The 20326-nt window shown below is 49.3% G+C and overlaps 1 protein-coding gene across 3 annotated transcripts in view; it reads left to right on the top strand.

Annotated features, from left to right (window-relative positions):
- The first annotated feature begins 11317 nt into the window (after positions 1-11317).
- The window catches only part of NEXMIF (neurite extension and migration factor), a 162749-nt gene continuing 153740 nt past the window's right edge, over positions 11318-20326 (top strand). The window contains exon 1 of one of the 3 annotated variants that reach the window (XM_040084263.2): positions 11318-11371. The gene's annotated coding sequence lies outside the window, so the exon portion shown is untranslated. Of the gene's footprint in view, positions 11372-12038; positions 12128-20326 lie in introns of those variants that run through there. The other 2 variants (XM_058423274.1, XM_040084264.2) reach the window with 2 other exon arrangements.

Here is a 20326-nt window from a genome sequence, read left to right as displayed (position 1 = left end):
ATTTCCAGTTTCTAATGCCCTTTATAAAACTGTCAAATAAAGCATTTTAAGTCACACCAATATAAACTTGTAAAGCTCTCAGCCTTGTGCTGGAGAGGGAGAAGGAGACAAGTTGTTCTCCTCCATTATGGAGAGGAATAAAGAGCCTGGAGCAGAATACATCAGGTGGTGGGGCGTCTTTGAGTGCCTTGTGCAGGGCTCTGCAAGTGTCAGCTGAGGATTTTACTGCCCTTGTGCACACACCAACAAATATTTAGAAAAGTGGAGGTTGAATAGATGAAAAGTTTCTGTATCACACTTGTTAGAGAAGATGGGGTGTGAGGGTGTCTGTAATTGGGAGGGAGCCATTCAAGAACAGCAATGGAGGAATTACAGAATGGGCCGTGAGCTTTCAAAACATGGAAATCCATGTTCATGTGTTTGCTCACAGAGTTGTAAAAATCTTTTATTTCTTCAGTGAATCGAAAATCTTCCTGGCTTTTGAAGAACGCAGATAAAAGATTCAGCTTATTTACAATTAAAACCAGGGAATGTTCTCTGGGGAAAACAGTGTTTGCAGAATCTGTAAAAGGTGATGAGTGATATCGCGTGTCGAAGCCGCTACTTGTGATTGCAGGAACGTAGGATACTTGGCAGGATACAAGGGAGGGGGAAGAGCACAAGGCACAAGTATTTTAGGCTGGAGTTGTTCCTTCTGCCTTGTGGAAATTGCATCACTTCAAAGCCCACACAAGGACTGTGCTGGTAACACACACACACACACAACGTTTCTGAAGTCTGTGGGGTAAAAATTAATGCCCTGATGTTGTACAGTACAGTGACTTTTTATTTTATAAAAACCAATATTTTATTTTACAGTAGTTATATGTCAGAGGAAGAGAAACGCAGAGTGGTGAGCTTGGCTTAGTGGAGAAGGAAGATTTTCTCTATTCAATCCCATCACTCCAAACTGTGAGTGCTAATCTGGGCCACGTGCAGGGGCTTTGTGTGTGAGCTGATCTCTCCTCCTTAGACATGACCTTACCTTGTACCTCTTCTTCCTCCCTCTCCCCTTATTGGGGCTGTAATTCCATGATTCTCCCTAAAATGTTTCCTGTCTATAAACTGGAGGAACCATTAGCAGCTTCTGTTTTAGGGCTGGGCTTTATCCCACGTGTTCTGTGGCGAGGTGCTGCCTCCAAAGGTGACCTCAGTGGAACGGGACACTGAAGGCTCCTGTGCTGCCTTTGGACCTCGGTTTGTAGCCACAGTGTTGGAGGGAGGTTTGTTCAGTGAAATGCTGCTTGGGGAGCTGTGTCACAGCCTCTGCATATTCCAGTCTGGGTTTCAGGTCACCTGAAACAGCAGCCTGCTCCAACAGCCTGCTCCAGGTGGTTCTTGTCTGCTGGGGCTCAGGTGTTACTGGGCTTCTCCAGGTGTCTCATTTTCAGCAGCATGTCTGGGTGAGGTAGCTGCGCTTCCAAAATGCTCAGGGAGCTTTGCAGACAGCAGCCTGTGCACATGATTCCCACAGCATGGAGAGATCCATTTGAATGCCACATCCACTAAAAAAATCAGTGTTTACCAGAACCCTGCTTGGTGCAGCAAACACTGGCTGCTGAAGGTGTGTTTGGGTGCTGTGCTGCTGCAATATGTGGAGCAATTGCATTCAGTCTTCTGCTTTCTTATCAGTCCCTGGAGTTTTTGATGTTAGAAATCTCCAGCTGACCACAGAAACCTTCTGTTACCAAATGTAGAACTCCATGGGTAAAATGTTACCTCCTGAAGAGCAGCATGAGCAAGATTTAGCCCATTAAGTGGGTTTTTTAATAGCTGCTGTTGCCTGAGCTATGCTCCCAGCAAAACTGGTAGTTGGCATTTCCACCAGTTAGTGAATTCTCAAATCAAAATATATCGTACCAAAAAGTGGCTGAAAGTTGCTTAAATATTCCTAAGACTTTGTGCAACTTCTGTCCTAGGTTTGTACATGAATTAATTTAATTCTGCCAGATTTAGCTGGATATTTCCATGATGCAATGGCATCAAGCTGGGAAGAATTTATTGGCACAACAGCCATGTGTCCAGCACATGTGGGGTGTTTCCAACAATTTGTATCTTCCCTCAGGAGATGAGTGTGTGATTCACAGGTGAGTAACACTCTCAGCTCCTAATTTGTACAGGAAATGTCACACCATCGAGCCCTGGTATGTATAAATGTACAGAGTATGTCCAGTGAAAAGGGAACAGCTGAGGCTGGGCTGCAGTACTGAAATGATTTCCTGATGGAAATGGTCCAGGAATCATTGATAGCAAGTCAAATGCAAATAACATTGGTGAAAACAAAAGAGAAACATAAAAAACTACTTTTTAGTGGATGATCAGCTCTGGAAGCTGAAAAAAAAAGTGGGTTTTGTAGATTATTTTGCGAAATTTGTTTAATTGAAGGCCCTAAACTTTCTAACTTATTTAGCCTGCTGGGAAGCAGTCAAGTTCCAGCAAATAAATGCTCACGTGATTTCAGTAGGTATCTGGAAAAGCAAATCCTCCAAATGGCTGTTTTCAGACTTGATATCAGAGCCTCTGTGGAAATTCCTTCAGTGGGATATAAGCTCACATCTAATGGCAGCCTCTGCTTCAGGCCTAAGCTGCTTTATTGACACTCGAGCCATCCTATGGAGATCCCACTCTAGCTGAAAACCACAGAGACTTTCACAGCCCATAAATCCCATGGAATACATCTCTTAAGTACTTTACTCAAAGGAATGTTAAGCTCTTTTACTAAATCTGCAAATTACAGCTATTTGACAACTCAGAGTTTACAGTCTGACAGCTCGCGTCATCAGTCGGAACGGGATGAGCGGAGTCAGTGGCAGCATTGCTTGCTGCTGACTTGCAGGGATCTGGTAATAGCAATCCACTGGAAAATGTTGGAAAGCTGTGACAGCCTGGGAACGGTTTGTGACATCCGTTAAACACACTTGTTTTTATTCCCACTGACTGCAGCAAGATCAAGCGATATTTCATGGAAAAGGAGTGGTTGTGTTCCAAGGCAGGAGCCAACAGCCTCCCTTGAGGGACCCACGCCATCACCCAGGTGAAGTTCTATACAGATGACCATATCCCAATACTTGAGCCAGATTAAAAAGAAGTTTCTCAACAGATTGTTCCTCCCTGACTGCAGGAGGGAATGAAGTGAGACAGTGGCCTGTGACCTCTGCAGGAGCAGGGGATGGAGGAGGCTCGTGAAGCCCTGGCTGCTGAGTGCTTTGGGGTGCCCAGCGCTGGCTGTGTGGGCAGTGAACACTCACTAATGGCTTCATGGTTCAGAGCAACTCAGCCCTGACTTGAGCTGAAATGGGCAGTGGCAGGAGAGCTGTAAACTGACAGGTGCACCAGTGTCATCTGAGGAACACACACGAGGGATAAGTGTGAGCAGCCAAGAAGAGTTGTGTCTTTCTAAAGACTCCCTGGATGAGTCAGTTGTGCCCTGTGAATGAGAACAGGGTTCCTTGCAGTGCAGTGAAGTTTATGATATGTTTTGTAGGCACCATCTACTTGTTTGAATACACGCTTGGCCTGAAGTTCTCACTGAACCCGCTGTAAGACCTGTGGGAGTGATGGCACAGGAACTGAAGCAAACATTTAGCAGGTAATGGCAGCAGAGCCAACTCAATTCAGCCAGTGCTGCTCTTTAAAATAGCTGCAGAAAAGAACATGGCTGTAGAAAAAATGATAGATGCTGAATCACCCAACTGTTGGCAGGACAGTTTTTGACTCCCAGGCCCAGTTTTCGCACTGCAGACTGTACAGAGGTGGGCAGTGGCTGTGAGTGTGGTAATGAGTATAAAGGGAAGCTCTTGGCACTGAGTGCTGAGTTGCTGTTCAGCCAGAGGTTATCTGGGCCAGTGACAAGCTGGGATCAGCCTGGCTGAGGCTGATTGAAGTGTTGGGTTACCCACTCACTAAATATCCATAAACAGAGGAGATGAAATAATTGTTATTTTAAAAACCACGCACCCACCTAGAGGAGAAAATCTAAATTTTCCATGTTTTTCCAAAGGCTTCTCCAGCAGTTTGTGATTCTTTCCAAAGACTCCATACCTTCCCACCAACCTTGGGGCTGACAAGGTATTAGAACAATATAATTTATAAATCCTCTATTTTGAAGGTTTTCTTCCATCTAAACACTTCCATGCTTTTAGAAACCAGCTAGGACAAATTAGGGACAAGTTTGATGGAAGCAGGGTGTGGTTACCTAAACCCTGGCGTTTCAATCCACTGCAAACTGAGTGCTTTATGTTTGGGAAATGCAGAAGTGAATCCTTTAAATGTTTGTGACCTTTTCTGTAAGAGTGGCCTCAAGTCCACCGTGAACACCTGCAGCCAAGTCCACTGGTTACACGCACCTTGACACCATCTTATTACTGAGGAGCAGGAAATGCTCACACAACTGAGAATATCCGTTTGTCCTAGAAGGAAGGTCTCTAAAAATGTCCAGGCTTCAGCCTAGATGAATATCTGTGGATCTCAGAATCTTGAGACTGCCATCACAAAGGGCTCTATAAAAAGGTTGGAAATGGAGAGGCTGCTGCAAGTCCCGTGGATAATTGCCTGGCTCTGTGTGCCGCGCACGGGAAGGTCACTTCACACAGGCAGTGCAATTACCTCCTGGACAAATGGAAAATGAAATTGCAACCTTGTGTGTGATTGCCAAGAAGACAACCCAAAGTGCTGGCTATGAGCAGAACCTCTGCCCTCTGCGTGGCAGGAAAGCTGGCACTGTTCTCCCTGGAAACAATGGATTTGAAAGCGTCCATCTTTTAAAGTGTGCCCTTTCAAGGTGTCCAGTGAAAGATGACGAGCTGCTAAGTGTTTACAGTGGTTTCTGCAGTTTTCAGTCTAACAGAGAGCTCTCCTCACCTGAGACCACCCTAAAGCTAAAATTCAGAGTGAGTTTAAGCAGAGCCCAAGCTGACAGCTGATACAGGGCTTAGCTACAGGGAATGTGATGCATTGGAGAGGGATTGGATGGTCCTGTGCTGTCAGTGATGGAGTAATCACTGAATAAGTGTTTGGGGTTTTTTTTTTCCCTTCTATTATTCAAATTAGAGGCAAGAAAAAATCAGTGTACCAGCGCTATGCTGCCCAGAGTGTGTGGATTCCAGAGGACACTGAGGTGGAAATCCTGTCCTGTTGAAGGTGGAGGCAGATGATTGATAGGTCTTCTGAAAAGCAACAAAAGAAAATTCACTGAGAGATTATGAATTACAATTTTTTTTAAAAGTCTTGGTTGTAATCACTCAGCACGTCAAAAACTCCTTTAGTTTTAACTTCACTCTTAATTTTGGGGAAAGTAGTGGGGGATGAAGGAAGTACCTTTAATTTATACTTCCTGTCGTGTTTCTTTGTGTTGTTGAAAGCAAACATTTGGCTTAAGGAAGATTTGCACAGGTGTAAAGCTTTCCTTGTATGAATATTTAAACAAATGGGGGTCTGTCACTGAACTGCAATTTAGTAATTTTTTTTTAATCAGGCTTTGTTGGTTTGGAAAGCATTTCTTCTGTTAGGCTACAAAATAAAAGGATTTTTCCTTAAAATAAATTAATCAAAAAAATCTCTTGTGAAAATGCTGAAGCTGAGTGGAAGGTTTCCAGAAAAATGGAGCATTATTATGATTTTTTTAAAAGTGTGTGTAAAATAATCCAGTCTTCCAAAAAGCTACTTGAAGTTGTTTGGATAGAGTTGGCATCTGCCAGAGTCGAGTCACACATAAGATAACATGATTGACCATTTTTGGCATGGGATGGGCTAAATTGGCTCATCTGTTGGCTGTCAGTCTCTTCTGAATTAGATCCAACGCTTTGTAGGCACGTTTCCATCTGGTTAAGTTTAGGACTCAAGCTGTTTATATATTAAAAAAAAAAAAAAAAAAAAAAAAAAAAAGTATCAATAACAAATTCTAGAAAAAGGGTTGTGCTTATGTTCCATTTTGAAACTATTTGGTTTTCTTTCCTGGTTAAAATAACCTCCTGAAGAGTGAAAGGAGATGTGCCCATGTATTATGCTAAGACCCTTGAAACATGCAAATAAAATGGGAAGAAATTAAAATTTTTATATGTACATATTTAAATATATGTATATATGCATGCATATCATTCTGTAAAATGTGACTCCTCTAAATTGGAAAAGCAGATTTTAAGTCTGCTAATATTTTAACCATGTGCATTAGGAAAGGAGGATGAATACATGCTGTTACACTCACATCGAGCCTTTCTAAGATTGGCCTTGCATTATTTTTATTCTGAATATTCGCCATCTGGCACTGGGAGCTGCAGTATTTAGTGCCACAAATAATAATGAAAAATATGGTAATAGCTCGTGATACTTTAACGTAAAAATATAAGACAGAGGGTATAAAGCTCTGGGCGTATGATCTTACAGCTGCCAAAGCATGTTGTTCTCTCTGCCCTTGTTTTCCATAAATGAGTCTTTGATTGGAGACAGCAGCAGTAATGGGAGAGTCATTGGTTAATGCACATTAATGAAACTGCGTTGCTGGAGTTAATGAACTACAGTCCCTAAGAAAAATGAGCAGGAAGAACGCTAGGGCTTGTGCCGTGGTGTTCAGGTAGCTGTGGCTGCAGCCAGGACACGCCAGGAAAATCTCTTGGACTCCAGATTCACCCAGGGCGGAGGCCTCTGGCCTTTTCACACCGGACAAGCCCCATAGAAATGCCCGGACTTTAAACGAAATTGCCTCTTCCTTCTCTCTCCCCCCATCGAAATACAATGAGGGGACTGTTGCGTATTCAGCAAAGCTGTTGTTCGCGCTGCAGTTAAATTGCATAATTAGATGGGGCTTACAGAGAGCTGAACCTCAGCGATTGTGCAGGCTGAGGCAGAGGTGAGACCAACTCAGGGAATTCACCGAGGTGAATTGCAAATCGGCTCATGGAATATACCCAGGTGAGTTGCAAACCAACTCGGGGAACTTCCAGAGGTGTGGGTGCTTCAGGAAAACAATTCCAGGATAAGGCAAGTGGGTATTTCCTGAACGTTCCTTTCCAAGGACGCAGGACAGGAATTTACCTTGATGGTTTCTGTAAGACTGGGTTTGTTTTTGAAGTCTGGCCAAGCAGCTCTGGGGGTGGCAAGAGCTCTGTGGCCGTGTTTTGTGGCTGCTCTGTTTGCATTAAAATCAACCCCTTCCACCAGCTCTGCTCTGTGGGACCTCTGCTCACCGCTGCAGCATCCCCTGCACTTGAAACAAGAGTGAAAAGCACAGAGTGCCTCTGGGCACGAAGAGTTTCATGTTTGCTAAAGAAAGGAAATAATTTATAGAACACTACAAGAAACAGCTCCATCCACAATAAACAGGGCTTGGCTCTGCTGGTGGGTGCAGCTGCCCCAGGAGAGCCACAGTGCAATGGGAAGGATGGAATTGCAAAACAGAATTTGAGTTTCCAGCTGTTACCAAAGAGTCCTGGACATCCCTTTGGGCTCTGCCATCTTCACCCAGCAGTTCCAGCCAGCTTGGCCAAAGCAGCAGCTGGCTTTGAACCCTGGGATACCAGAAAGTGCCCTGCACCTCTGCAGCTCATCCTTGCCCAGGTCATGGATTTACTGCCTGGGAGAAGATCCAACCTACACTGAACCCGCAGCAGCTTGTGACTCTGTCCTGTCCTGATCCCTTTGCCTTCTCCAGGTTTTGTTCCAACCTGTGCTCTGGCTCACTGCAAACACACCAGGCCATGCTTGAGACTTCTTGGTTGTTACTGGCTGCTTTTCTTCTTCCCTTTTTTTCCTCTTTCTCCCCTGCTAATCCAGTCACCTCCCCTGAAGTGGCCGAGGTTGTTCTTCCTGCCAAGGGAACGAGGGCACACAGAGCCTTCTGTCCCCAGAGCGCCGGCCTTGGCCCAGGCACAAATGGGAGCTTTTCTTTCCTCCTGCTCAGAAGGCACCAACAATGAGGTGTTTGGCCATGGAGACCGGTAAGAGAAATGCACAATGTAAGGAAGATTTACAATATAAAATTGAAATGCTGGGAGGAAGGTGGGGGGAGAAACAAAGGAATAGGCAGGGACAGATTTGGAGGCTCAGAGCCCGTTGGCAGCACAGCTGGATGGGGCCAGGGGAGCCTCGGAGGCTGTGACCCTGCTGGAACTGCCTGAATAAGGAGGTTTTCAGCCTTGTGAGGCAGGGTTGGGTATTTTCTGGGTCTTTGGTGGAGCAAGGAGCCTGTCAGGGAATGGAGAAGCCTGGAAACTCCTCGGGGACCTTCCCCATGTTCCGTCCTTCCACAGCCCTGTCAGGCACGTTGGAAATTTGTCTTTCCCCGCCAGGTCAGTGACAGCCTTGAGCATCTGCTAGGTGTGTCTGGAACATGGGGGCAAAGAGAAGGTGTGGACTAAACATCAGCTCTGCTCCTGCAGCTGCTCTGAGCCAGCGCTGTGGGAGGGGATGCAAACAGCCAGGGACGCTGGGGGAGTCTGTGTGCAGCCAGGGCTCAGCCTGGACTGCTGCTCTGGCTGGGTTGGGATGGTTTTCTGACACAGCTGTAAGGCTTGTCAGGAGTGCCAGAGAGGAAAGGAGAAATTCAGTGTGTGTAGTTCATGCTTCCAGCTTTGTTTCTTCTTCAGGAATTGCTTCAGGCTCAGGAAGAAGGACTCACTGTTTGCAGGCTCAGCATCATTTCCCACAGTACACTGGCAGTTCTGAATTGCACACCAGAACCTGGGAAGGAGAGAGGGGGTGTCCTTTACCCTCACAAGTCAAAACTCCATCCTGCCTCCTGGAGTGCTTCCAATTCTGCCAGTGCTCTGTGTTGGACTGTTTTTGTTCAGAAGTCGGTCCTGGAAATCTGAGAGAGTGGGGAAGAAATCCTCTTCAGCTGTTTGTGGTGGGATAGGAGGGTGATGGCTCCTGCCCCCCTGCTGCCTTTCTCTCTGGGTTTGTAAGGTTCATAACATCTAGGAAGCTTCCTACTTGAACCATGCTTTACCAGGCTCACCCAAGAATGTAGGATTTGAGATCTTCTGAAAAACCCATTTGTGTTCTACTTGTGCCATGGGCAAATCAGAATCCTCTGGTGAACCTCTACCTCTGACATGGTTTAGCAGAGGTGCTGTGTATGGCAGAAATTAGTTGTGCCACAGAAAAATAAGGATTTGACCTGTATTAGGTGTGCTGCAGTGAGGCTCCCACCAATCTGGGAAAAAAGGAATGATGAAGAAAGGAAGGAATGATGAAGAAAGGAAGGAATGATGAAGAAAGGAAGGAATGATGGAAAATGGGCACTTGGAGACCTGGAAACCACCACGGCATTGGCCTCTTGTCATAACCCAGGTTCTTTTTTCTTAGACTGACTCCTGCTTCCTAGAGGGACCAAGCAGGCAGAGGCTCCTGGCATATATCCATGTCTGGGCACACGGATTGTGTGTGCAGACAGCTGGAAGGCTGGGACAGATGTAAATGTCTGCTCTGCTCCGTGGTACAGGCTGCAGCGAATGATCACAGTGCTGGCTGCAGCACTGGAGCTGCGTGGGGGGGCAGGAGAACAGCAGGGCTGTGGGGCAGGGCTGGGCTGGCATCACAATCACCCCTGGCTCAGGGGCTGTCCATCCCTTCCTGCCAAAAGGAGCTTTCGTAGCACCTTGTCCTCGCACCTGTGAGCCTCGATTGCACAGCCTGGAAGATGAACACCTTGCCAAGGTGGGTAGCTGTGCTTCCATCACGTCAGTGCCCCTTCCACATCTGCCTGTGGCAGCACAGGAGAAGATCACAGTGCACTGAGTGTTAATCTTTCTGATTGCCTGAGATGCTGTGCAGAACTTTATGCTGCCTGTCGATCACTGTTGTGGTGGTTCTGTAATTGAGGGACCTTCAATGAGGAGTGTGGATAAGTGGAACTAAAGGCATTATATTGTTTCACAGCCCCAAGGATAATCTTTGAGCCTTATGTTTGTGTTCCCTTTAAAATACAGCACTTAAATAAATACCTGGGTTGTCTTTCTGAACTGGATCCAGGTGCAAGGCTCGCTTAATTGAATGGGTCTTTTAATCTCCACCAAGGCCCCCCCCAGGTTTACCTCTAATCTTACCTTGCTGATTATACTCAGGTGATTGCCATCACCTCCAGCACACAGCTCCAGTGTGGCACCTTCCCAAAGGCAGCAGCTGGGTGGGTCTGACCAGGTGCTTCTGGCCACTTATTCCTGCCCTGGGAGGTGCCTCAGCAGAAGAGCTGCCAAATGTACTTGTGTGCCTTTGGTGGTGCTTTTGAAGGGCACAGCCCCCGTGTGAGGTTGCTGAGGGCAAAACCTGCCCCCGGCTCATTTAGAAAGCAGTTCATGACCACCCTCCACCTGTGTGTTTATTTTAGTGAGCACTGCCAGGTGTGCTGTCACCATCTCACCTGACCCTGATTAATTACTTATTTATATTACTCCAATCTTTCTGCCAAGAAAATGACAGGGTAGCGAAACAAAATGCAGCGTTACAAACATGCAAAGGTACAGGGACTAAAGTGTGTGATTCCCACAGCAGTGTGGTGAGGCTGGTGAGGAAAACCATCACTTGGGACAGGACTGGGAAGTGCTACTTCCCAGTAACTATGACACCACCTCACTCTGTGGCCTTGGTCAAATCATTTACTGCTGGTCTCAGTTCCTACACCCCTTCAAGTGTGTGCCCTGACACAGTGGGAATGAATAATTTATTCACATGTGATGTATGGCACGTCCTGGGTACTGCTGTTAATGACGAAAAAATGAGATTAGTTCCTTATTTCGCAGTGCTGAAGGTTCATGTGTAAAGTGCTCTGAACTCAGAGAGCATCCCATATGTTGTCATATGTTCCTGTTTTATTACTGTGTGGATGGGGGTCTCTGATGCTGTGGGAACAAGGACTAAAGTGCTTGATACTTTAGCAGTTTAGCCACAGAATTAGCGAATCAATTTTTAGACTGCACGTGTTGTTTAAGATGAAAAAGCAGGACTAGAAACCTCTTTTAAATATCACAGTGAACTTAAATAAACCTAAATAGGTGTGTCTGGTTTGCCTTCTATTTGCTAAACCCTTCTGTTGATTCAGGACATGAAATAACAGAAGTTTCCTCCAGTCCCCAGTGCAGAAACTCCGGCCACGGTGCAACACATGTGGGGGTGGCACAGAGAGCAAGGGCTGGGGTGGGGGTCCTGCGAGAAGGGGAGGATATTACCAGCTCCCACACTCTGGAGATGTTGGCTCCTGCCTTGACTGTTTGTCGCCCTCCTGCTCGGCAAAAAGCAGCGTCTGGTGCGTCCCTGCCTTCCCTCTGCGTGCCTGGCATCTCGGCAAGTCCTCAGCCATCCTGAGATGAGGCAGCCTCTTCCCGGTAATGGGCATCTGAAGGTAAACCATAGTTTTAGACGCTGTTATTAATAACGCGAGCATGAAAATGAGGCAGAATAGCTGCTGCGAGCCCTAAGGTGGTTCCCATACCCACCATACAGAATTAAGCCGGATGGACAGCGCCGGGAGCGAGTTCCAGTGCCGGGCTCCGGCCGAGCCGTGCGCGGGGGGGTGACACCGGCTCGGCCCCGGCCCCATTGTCCCCTCCCCGCCGGCCCGGCCCGGCCTGTCCTTCCTTCCTTCCTTCTCCCCGACCCTTCCCAGCGCCCACGTTCCGTTTCCCCGCAGCCCTGGGGGGGTTCGGCACCTGCCCGGGCCCGGCGGCCGCGCTCCCTTTACGGCCGGTGCGGGCAGCGGGCGGGCGCCGGTCCCGCTCCCAGCGAACAATGGCAGCGGCGGCGCTGCCCGGCACCTCCTGAATGGGCGCAGGCCTGGGGGGGGGGCGGCGGCGAGGAGGAGGAGGAGGCGGCAGCGGCGGCGGGGCGAGGCGGGAGCCGCCGCCCCCCATCCTCCCTCCCGCCCTCCGCCCGTCCCTGCGCAGGGAGCGCGGGGCCGGGGGGCCCGTCCGTGGGGCGGCGGCGGCGGCGGCGGCGGCGGGGGAAGGGGCGGGGGCCGGCGGCGGGAGGCGGGGGCCGGGGGCGGGCGCGTCCACCTGCGCGCGCCGGGCCCCGGGCGCATGGAGCAGCGCTGAGCCGCAGCACCGGCAGCGCCCGGCGGGCGGGGGGACCCCCGCTCCATCGCGGGCTCCGAGCCGAGGTGAGTCCCGCCGCGGCGGAGCTTCGTGCCGCGCACGGCCCCCTTCCCGAGCCGGCACAGCGCGGGGGCAGCGGGGGAGGAGGAGGAGGAGGAGGAGGAGGAGGAGGGGATGCTGATGGCAGCGCCGGCCTGCGCGGAGGCCTGCGGGGAAGTTGCGGGGTGTGTGCGTGTGCCAGGGTGGTCTGAGGTGACGGGGGGCGGCGGCAACTTGGCGCCGTGTGTCCCCCTCCCGCGGGCAGGTGCAGCGCGGGGCGGGGGCGCCGCCCCGCCGGGCCCCCCGGCGGCCGCGGGGGCCGCGCTTACTTCAGCCGCGGCCAGAACAAAAACATAATGAAGGAAGGGGGGGGGGGATGGGATTTTTATTTAAGGAAAAAAAAAAAAAAAAAAGCCCTAGCCCTGGGAGTAGCTGTCACCGCGCGCATTAAACTAGAGAACTGGCTAATCAAATAAAACTGGCTCATTGTCTGAAACTCTATCCCAGCGCAAAATGCGGCTGTGAATGTAATTAACCATCTGTCTGGCGGGCGGCGGAGCGCCGGGTCCGTGCGGTCGGCACCCGGGCGCTGCCATCCCCGAGCCGCGGGATGCGCCCGGTGTGTGTGTGTGCGAGGAGGATGCTGGAGCGAGGCGGCGGGGGGGGGGGGGGGGGGGCGGTGCGGGGAACGAAATCCTTCCTCGGCTCCGAGGCGAGCGAGCGATGCACGGCGTGATGGATGAACCCAAACAAGCCGTGAGGGACGGGCGGTGAACGCCGAGGCGATCGGGTTGCCGGGGGCGATGCTCCGCCGCGTTCCTCCTCCCGCTGGGGAGCCGCGCAGGATGGGTGCGATACGGGGGATCCGTGGGTGGATGCGTGAGGCCGGAGGGAGCGGTGCGCCTGTGCGAGCCGAGGCCTCAATGAGCCTCTTGCGGGAAAACAAAACGGCTCCGCGGTCCTTAAATCCTCCCGGAGGTTTATTTTTTTTTTTTTTTTTCCCCCCTCCTCCCCCGTTTCCGCCCGGCGCTTTGCTCGTCCCCCCTGCCCCGCGCCGGCCCCGAAACCTCTGTGCAGCCATCAACATCCTGGTACTCGGCCGTACCTGCTGGCATCGCTGGAGCGGCGTGGTACTGCGGTAACACCGAGCCCGCGGCGCACGCTGCTGCCGGCGGGGCTCCGTGTGCCGCTACACACGCTCCTGCCTCTCGCTTTGCCGCTTGGAATTTTATTTTTATTTTTTTAAAATTTATTTATTTATTTATTTGGTGCTTGCGGTTTAGTGAAGGAATAATACAGAGGCTAATAAATAGCGGCAGCGCTCAAGCAGGTAGGATGCAATTTAAAGTCGCTCCAGCTAATACCCCATGCAAGACTGCATTTGTTAAGGTATGTGAGCTGTGCAGCAGGCAGCAGTCTTTAGTGAATCACTTTTGAAAAACAAATACTTGACAAAAGAACCAGACCTGCTAAATGGATAACAATTATGTAAGCCTATAGTAGGTTTTGATGTATGTCAAGTCTGTTAAATAAATCAACCTGTTCAGTGAATAAATCTGCTCTGCACCAATGCTTTATTATAATTTTTTTTAAGGAGAATCAACCCGTGTATTTAAGACGTTTTTACTGATGTGAATCTCACGGCCGAGCCCCGCAGCTGCCAGTGACACAAGACAAATCCGTGGGGAGGGTGGGGTGCGGGAGCGTGGGGAGGGATAAGGTGGATATTAAAAATACACAAAGATATGCATAAGGATTCCTAGTGATAAAATTCTCACTGATCCATGTCTTGATGGAGTATTTGCTTTGCAGTGGCAATGGCCCATACAAAGCTACATTGATTTAGCTTGCTCTGTTCACGATGGCAGTTCTGGTGAATAATTATTTTCCCAAAAGCCCTAACCAAGGGAAGAAAGAGAGTCCCTGCTTGGCCTACACAGCGGTACAGTATCTTTGAAAGCGCGTATCCGGCTGCAAATAAAGAGAGCCAGTTCAAGTGTTACTACACTCAGCAGGAATAAAAGGGAGGCAGAAAAGGGGAGCACCCGGCCGCCTTCCCCGTGTGCCTCGTCCCCTTTTCCCTCTCTGCTCCTCGCCCTCGGCTCAGCTTTGGGGGCGGGAAGGGGGGGGATTTCTGTGCGTTTGTTTTTCCTTTTTGTGTTTGCTTGTTGCCTTTTGGAGGCGAGGCTCTGGCAGCCCACTTGAAGGCTGAGCTCTGAATGCTGAGGAGTCTCTTTCACATTGGGAAAAAAGGGAAGGGGTCGTGGCCAGTGGGTTTTAACTTCCGTGGTTGGAACAGGGAGTACGCCCGTGTGGGGACAGTGGCTTGGCGGTGTCCTTCTCTTTGGAGATGGTGAGGCCTCGTGGATGTTTTTGAGATGGGTCACGTGTGTATCTTTTCCCTGGCTCGGCAAAGAAACGTGTGAAAAGACTCAAATGTGCTTTGCAGGACCAAGAAGGCCCCAGGCTTGGGGAGAGAGCGTTCCCGAACAAAGGGGTCTGGCTCAGGTTGTGTCCTGGGTGTGGGACCCAACCATCGATGCGAGGTGCATTTTTTGGATATTAAAGCTTTTCCATTGTAGCAGCAACCCCACCGTGCTGCTTTCCCCCAGCACGGCAGTGAACCGTCCCCTTGAAGTTTATGCCCCGTTGCAAACAAAAAGCAGCGTTAGGAAATAATCTTTTCCCTGGGCAGAATCCAGGGAGGAGAGCCATGGATGCTCCAGGCCTTGCCCTGGTCCTTGTGTGGGAGCTCTTTGATGTTGCTGAGTTTGTGTTTGGCCCTGAGAGAGATGTGTAGCCTGACTGTTTACCAGAGCAAAATTGCCATTGCTGCTCAGTAATGACAGCTTTTGATCTGCGAGGGTATTTAAAAATATATATATTTTCTGAGAGTTGGGAGCAAAATAATTGTTACGTAATCCACCCGTTTAACGTTTCAAAGTCCTGTTTTCCACCTGGGAGAGGATTGCACTTCTTTTATTTTTATGCTAGATCTTTGTGTACTTTTAGCCCCGCTTGAGTTGGCTTTATAATCATTACCTGTGTATACAGTCAGGTGCTTGACGAGCCTGATTTTGCGGAAGCTGCCAGCAGTGAGTAAATGAGGCATGCGGCATAAAACGGAGCAAACCGTGTTTTGTTGGTACCTTGCTCTTCCCTCTTTTCTCTGAGCTGGCCGTACACACCCGCAGCGTCACCTGGCAGGGGTCTGGGCCCTTCTAGAACAGGGACACACCTGATTTCTTACCTGGATGTGGTGGGCTCTCAGCATTTTGCTGTTTCGATTTGAGGGCTCCCGGGTGCCCTTACGAGCGGACACTAAATAATTGCCGCGCGTTGCGTCGCGTAGAAAGCGGTGAACTTACAGATGCTGGAGGTGGCGAACCGCTTTGAGCATCCAGGCGTGGGGGATGCAGGAATTGAGGATGAAGCCTGTCCTGCTGCCAGTGCCGGGGGGTTGGCAGCGCTGCTGGCCTGCCTGCGGGCACGAGGGGGACCGGGGAGTGTCTGGGAAAGCCGAGCCAGAGCCAAGTTTGCAGGAGGAGCTGTCGGTTCTGCAGATGAGTGTGGAGCCCTTATCCTCAGCAAGCTGGTCCTGGGAACAGCCAGGGGAAGTGGCTTTGGTGCCGTGGTGCTCTGGACCGCGCTGGTAGCGCCGGGTGGATTTTGTTTGCGGTTCAGGGCAGTAGCATGTAATCTGTGTAATGCTGCTTTTGTGTGCCTCTCTTGCAAATTGACGTCTGGGGAATGACATGAAGCAAAGGCTCTAGACCAGCAGGTCTGTGATATTTCTGTAGCAATGTCTTTTTGCTCAAAGCAGGTGTCATGGAGATCTTTTATCCCAGGATTTCTTTCATCCCTGGCGTTTGTTAGCTTGTGTTAAAACTTTGAATCTTGAGAATTTCTTCTGTACAGAAGGTGTTGCTCATGTTGCTCTGGCATGGGCTGAGCTATGATTATGCAGTCTCCAAAGAGTGACACGGGTGATATCTGCATTGCTGCGTCAGCCCCGTGAATAACCCAGGGACGTGGCCCAGTGCCCTCCAGTCACAGGCAGGGTCTGTGCCAGCTGGGCTGGAGGAGCTGCGCAGGGATCTGGGAGTGGGCAGCGCTGGAGACGTTGTCCCTGGGCAGAGTTTCCTTCTAACCCTTCAGCATTCAGAAGGTGATTTATGCCCAGCAATCTGAGCTTGTGTGTTTGCAGTCTTGTTTGCCTTTAAAAGAGCTTTTGACTACGAGATAACAGATTTGCTTAATTTATCCAAGCTCTTGTCTCGATGGAAAATTCTGCTGGCTAATTGTTGCCTTTCACTGATCTCTTACATCTTTGTTTTGCCCTGCATCTTCACAATCTGGGTGGATGTGTCAATAGAAGTTTCTGGTCAGTCTCCTTGTCTTGATTTACTGGTGTTGCTCCCTGCTGGGGAGGTGGATCCACAGTCTGCCGGCCCTGCTCCCGCTTGGATCCCAGCTAACTCATTTACCCCACCAGTTTAACACCTTTCTGGATTGTCACTGCCAGGACTGTGATCTCTGTCTCTGCCAGGAGCTGTTGTTTTCCTCAGGCATGGGGCCACGAGTGCCTCTGTCTGGTTCTGCTGTCACCCTGAGTGGTGGTGTGGTGCCACTGGGGTGTCACCGAGGCTGGCAGGAGCAGCACCGCTTGCAGGCCTGGCCCTGACACCAGCTAGGAGCTTTTTTGCCAATTTATCAGCTTCCTCCTCTTGCTCCTGCGGTGTTTCTGTCGTGCAGAAGGGATTTCTCGTGGTGGGTTTGGTGTGAAGGTCCCTTCCTGCTTTGTGGCGTTCCCTGCTGGTGTCTGGAGCTGTTCCCTGCTGCTCCGCTGAAGCCCTTGGAGAGAGGAGTGTCAGGATTCCTAAAATAACCTGGTTTTCTGCCTCTGCTCTCCCCTGGGGTAAGGAGCTCCTCACACACTAAAACCCAGCGTCGTCACTGTCCTTTTCCTGACGCGCTGAAGCTGCTGAGGAGGTGGCTGATGCAATGAGTCTGGCACATATTTGAGGGTGTTTGGGCACTTGGATGGAGCTGATCAGGAGAACGAGCTCTTGTGAATCTTGCAGGACGTGGCCAGACCCTCAGGAGTGCCTTGGATGGAGGCTTGGAGCACTCCTGAGAAATTTCTTGGTTGTTTCATTCCCTGCGCGAGCCCTGGGCTCTCGGGAGGGCTGGGGCACAAAATCTTTCCCAGTTCCATTCCAGGTCAGGTCTCTGCCACGAGCTTTAGGAGCTGTGTCCTTACTTAAAAAAAAAAAAAATCAGATTGCCTTCCTTGCACTTGGGAGGATTTTAATTGTGAGTTACAGCACAGAGGAACCAAACGGAGAAAAGACAAGTTCTGTGGGTGAATTTTCGTTTCCTGTACAATGTCCCAATGAATGAGTTGAGTCTTTGATGGAGGAGAGAAGCTGAAGCCTCATGAAGGGCCTGTTTATTGGCATTAATTATTTTTTATTAGTTACAGCATCCGTAGTCCGTTGGCAGTAGAAGAGCCCAAAGTAAGAATATTAATTCTTCAGAAGTTTTTCAAAGCTTGCATTTTTCATAAGAAGCTTGTGAAGCTTCAAATCTAAAGCTTCCAAAGCTTTTTTTATTTTTTTTTTTTATTCTTCAGAAGTGCCACTGAAGCTCTTTTTTTTAATTTTTTTTTTTGTATTTTAGCTGAAACTATGAGCTTTACACAAGGAAAAAAAAAATAGTTCTTTCCTATCCACTGTATTGGCCCCAATTTTCAGGTCCCTGCCTGGGTCAGCTAAACCCTCTGCAAGCATCAGCTGAACTCTGGAGAGCAGGTGTGGAGCCTTTGCTCCAAATTTTCTGTCCTTTTCCCCCCCTGGCTGGTGTTTTACTCAGTGGCTGGAGCTCAGGTGGATATGAAAGGTGGATTTGTTTGTCGCCGGCCAGTCAGGACAATACTTGACCTTCACAGTTGTTGAGTAACTTCTGAGAAATACTTAAGTGCTTCATGGGAACGAGGAGGGTGGCTGGGAATTTAACCACTACAGAAGGAATCTGGTGTCTGTTTGGCCAGCAAGCAGCATTTTTTTTATTTTTTTTTCCTGGTAGCCTCGTGAGGTCATGTTAAAATGAATCTCTGAATGTGAATTTAAGGGTCATGCCGGTATTTCTGTGGTAATACAGATGGATGCTGGGTCTTACTTCATATTGCTCCAGGGGATGGAGCAATTAGCAATCTTGGCTCTCTCTGAACCTCGAGGGGGAAAATGAAAATTGCCTTTTGCAGGGTGGTCACTGTTCTCATTTGCATGAAGAGAACTGTTGGGGAGTGCGATGATTTGAGCTACAAGAAGTTGTAGCTAAAGAAGTGGGGTTTCTTGTTTAACGTTACTGCTAACGTTGCATAGGCAGGTTAACTTCAGCTGTGCCTTTAACGTGGCAAAACGGGTGGAATTTTTGGGAAGATCAGAAGGGAAGGTGCTGCTGCCCCACAATCTCTCAGCTCGCGTTCAACCAGACGAGCAAACCCCGATCTGCGGGGAGCAGCGCACAATAATTCCCCACGGTTTGTTTATGCCTGCCTCTGAGAAAATCTCCTGTATCCAGATCACCTGTCCGTGCGTGTGAGACCCATGGGGAGGTGGATGGAGCATTCCTCGCCAGCTGGTGCAGGAATTCAGCTGGCTCTGACACGGGCTGATGGATAACGGTGGTTTCGGACCCTTCCTAGCCCATGGGTGGATGTGGTGTTAGCCCAGCCGGGCATGGCAAACACAGAGAACCCCCTCAGCCCAAACCCCCCACAGAACAAATCCTTGGTCCTGACCCAGGAACCTTCACTGACTTCATTGTCTTATTTGTCTGGTTAGCTTCTGGTTTGATGGAGAGACTTTGCGCTGCGGGAAGAGGAGTTTTGTGTGTTGTCGCTGTTCCTTTGGTTAATTCGTGCTCTCTCCTCGCTTGCTGCGTTTGAAGGGTGCCCCATCAGCAGTGACAGACTTTTGGCAGGTGGATGGGAGGCTGGGCAGGCCACTGCGTTTCCACAGGAGTTTCTGGTTTGAATTTTTTGATCGGCTTGATCGCTCAGCATCACGGTTTATGGCTGTTTTGGGCAGCGCGGAGTTGTGTTTCAGGATTTACCTTCAGGTTGTAGTTTATATCCCTGTGCGGTGTTGAGCTAAGAACCACGTGCTGCTTTACAATTCCCTCCTCTTCTGCACAGGGTGTGTAAAATCTGGTGCTTAATCATCAGCAGGGTCTGGTGCTGATTTCTCCCTTTTGGAAGCGTTTGTGGCTCCGCAGGAAGGATGGGCATTGGTTGTGATGCAGAGCTGGAGCTCGTTAGTGACTTGATGGCCGTGATGTGGTTGCTTTTGTGTGGAATTCCTTTGTGAATGGAATTACAGGTTCCAATTCATGTGTTAAGCAAACCCCCGGTATCCTTTTTTTTTTTTTTTTTTTTTTTTTTTTTTTTTTTTTTTTAGGGTTTTTTTTTTAGTGTTTTTTTTCCCCTATAAATTACATCCTCCCTTGTTTGTGGTGTTCACCTCTCTGTGCACATTCTCCCTGCCGGATTCCTCACTAGGACGAGTCCAAGACTGCCTAAAGGTTGGTTCAGGGGGAGCTTGGAAGCATCTGGGATTAACTTTTCAACCGCTGCAGGTGGTCTGGGGGGGCTGTTGGGTGAAATGAGTGCCTTGAGACTAAAACCAGAAGGACCTCAAAGAGCCAGGAGCAGGAGTGGAGGAAGGGAGTGCTGGTGGGGCATTTCGGTGAAAGTGATGGGGAGAAGAGGAAAATGCTGCTTAAATTGTGTTTGGAGGCTTTTTGGCCTGGTGTGGTACGGGAGAGTCTTCATCTGCGTTGTGATCAGTGAGTTTGTGCATGGTGGAGTCCAAATACTGCACCAGAAATGCTTGGTGACTGTCTTGTGCCTTAAACCTCACGTGAAAGCAGGAGGGTTTTGTTCCCCATTGCAACGAGCACTAAACATAAAATACCTCAAATCTGCAGCTGGCAATATAATTTATGAGTTCTCACGCTGCGTTCATTGGGCTGATGTTAAAGCAAAAGGCAGTTTAAGGGTATTGCAATATTTAAACAATATATAAAAAAGATACTGCATCTATATAATACGTAATTATATTTAAGGATATTGTCCTATATTCTGTTATTCATTTAGGCCTGGGCAGTGGCAGAAGGGGCCGTGTTAAATCACTCCCACATTTGCCGGGGTCAGGTTGAAA

Source organism: Hirundo rustica, chromosome 21, assembly GCF_015227805.2.
Source record: "Hirundo rustica isolate bHirRus1 chromosome 21, bHirRus1.pri.v3, whole genome shotgun sequence".
Lineage (NCBI taxonomy): Eukaryota > Metazoa > Chordata > Aves > Passeriformes > Hirundinidae > Hirundo > Hirundo rustica.
The sequence above is the reverse complement of the archived record's forward strand: the minus strand, read 5'-3'. Positions and strand labels throughout refer to the sequence as shown.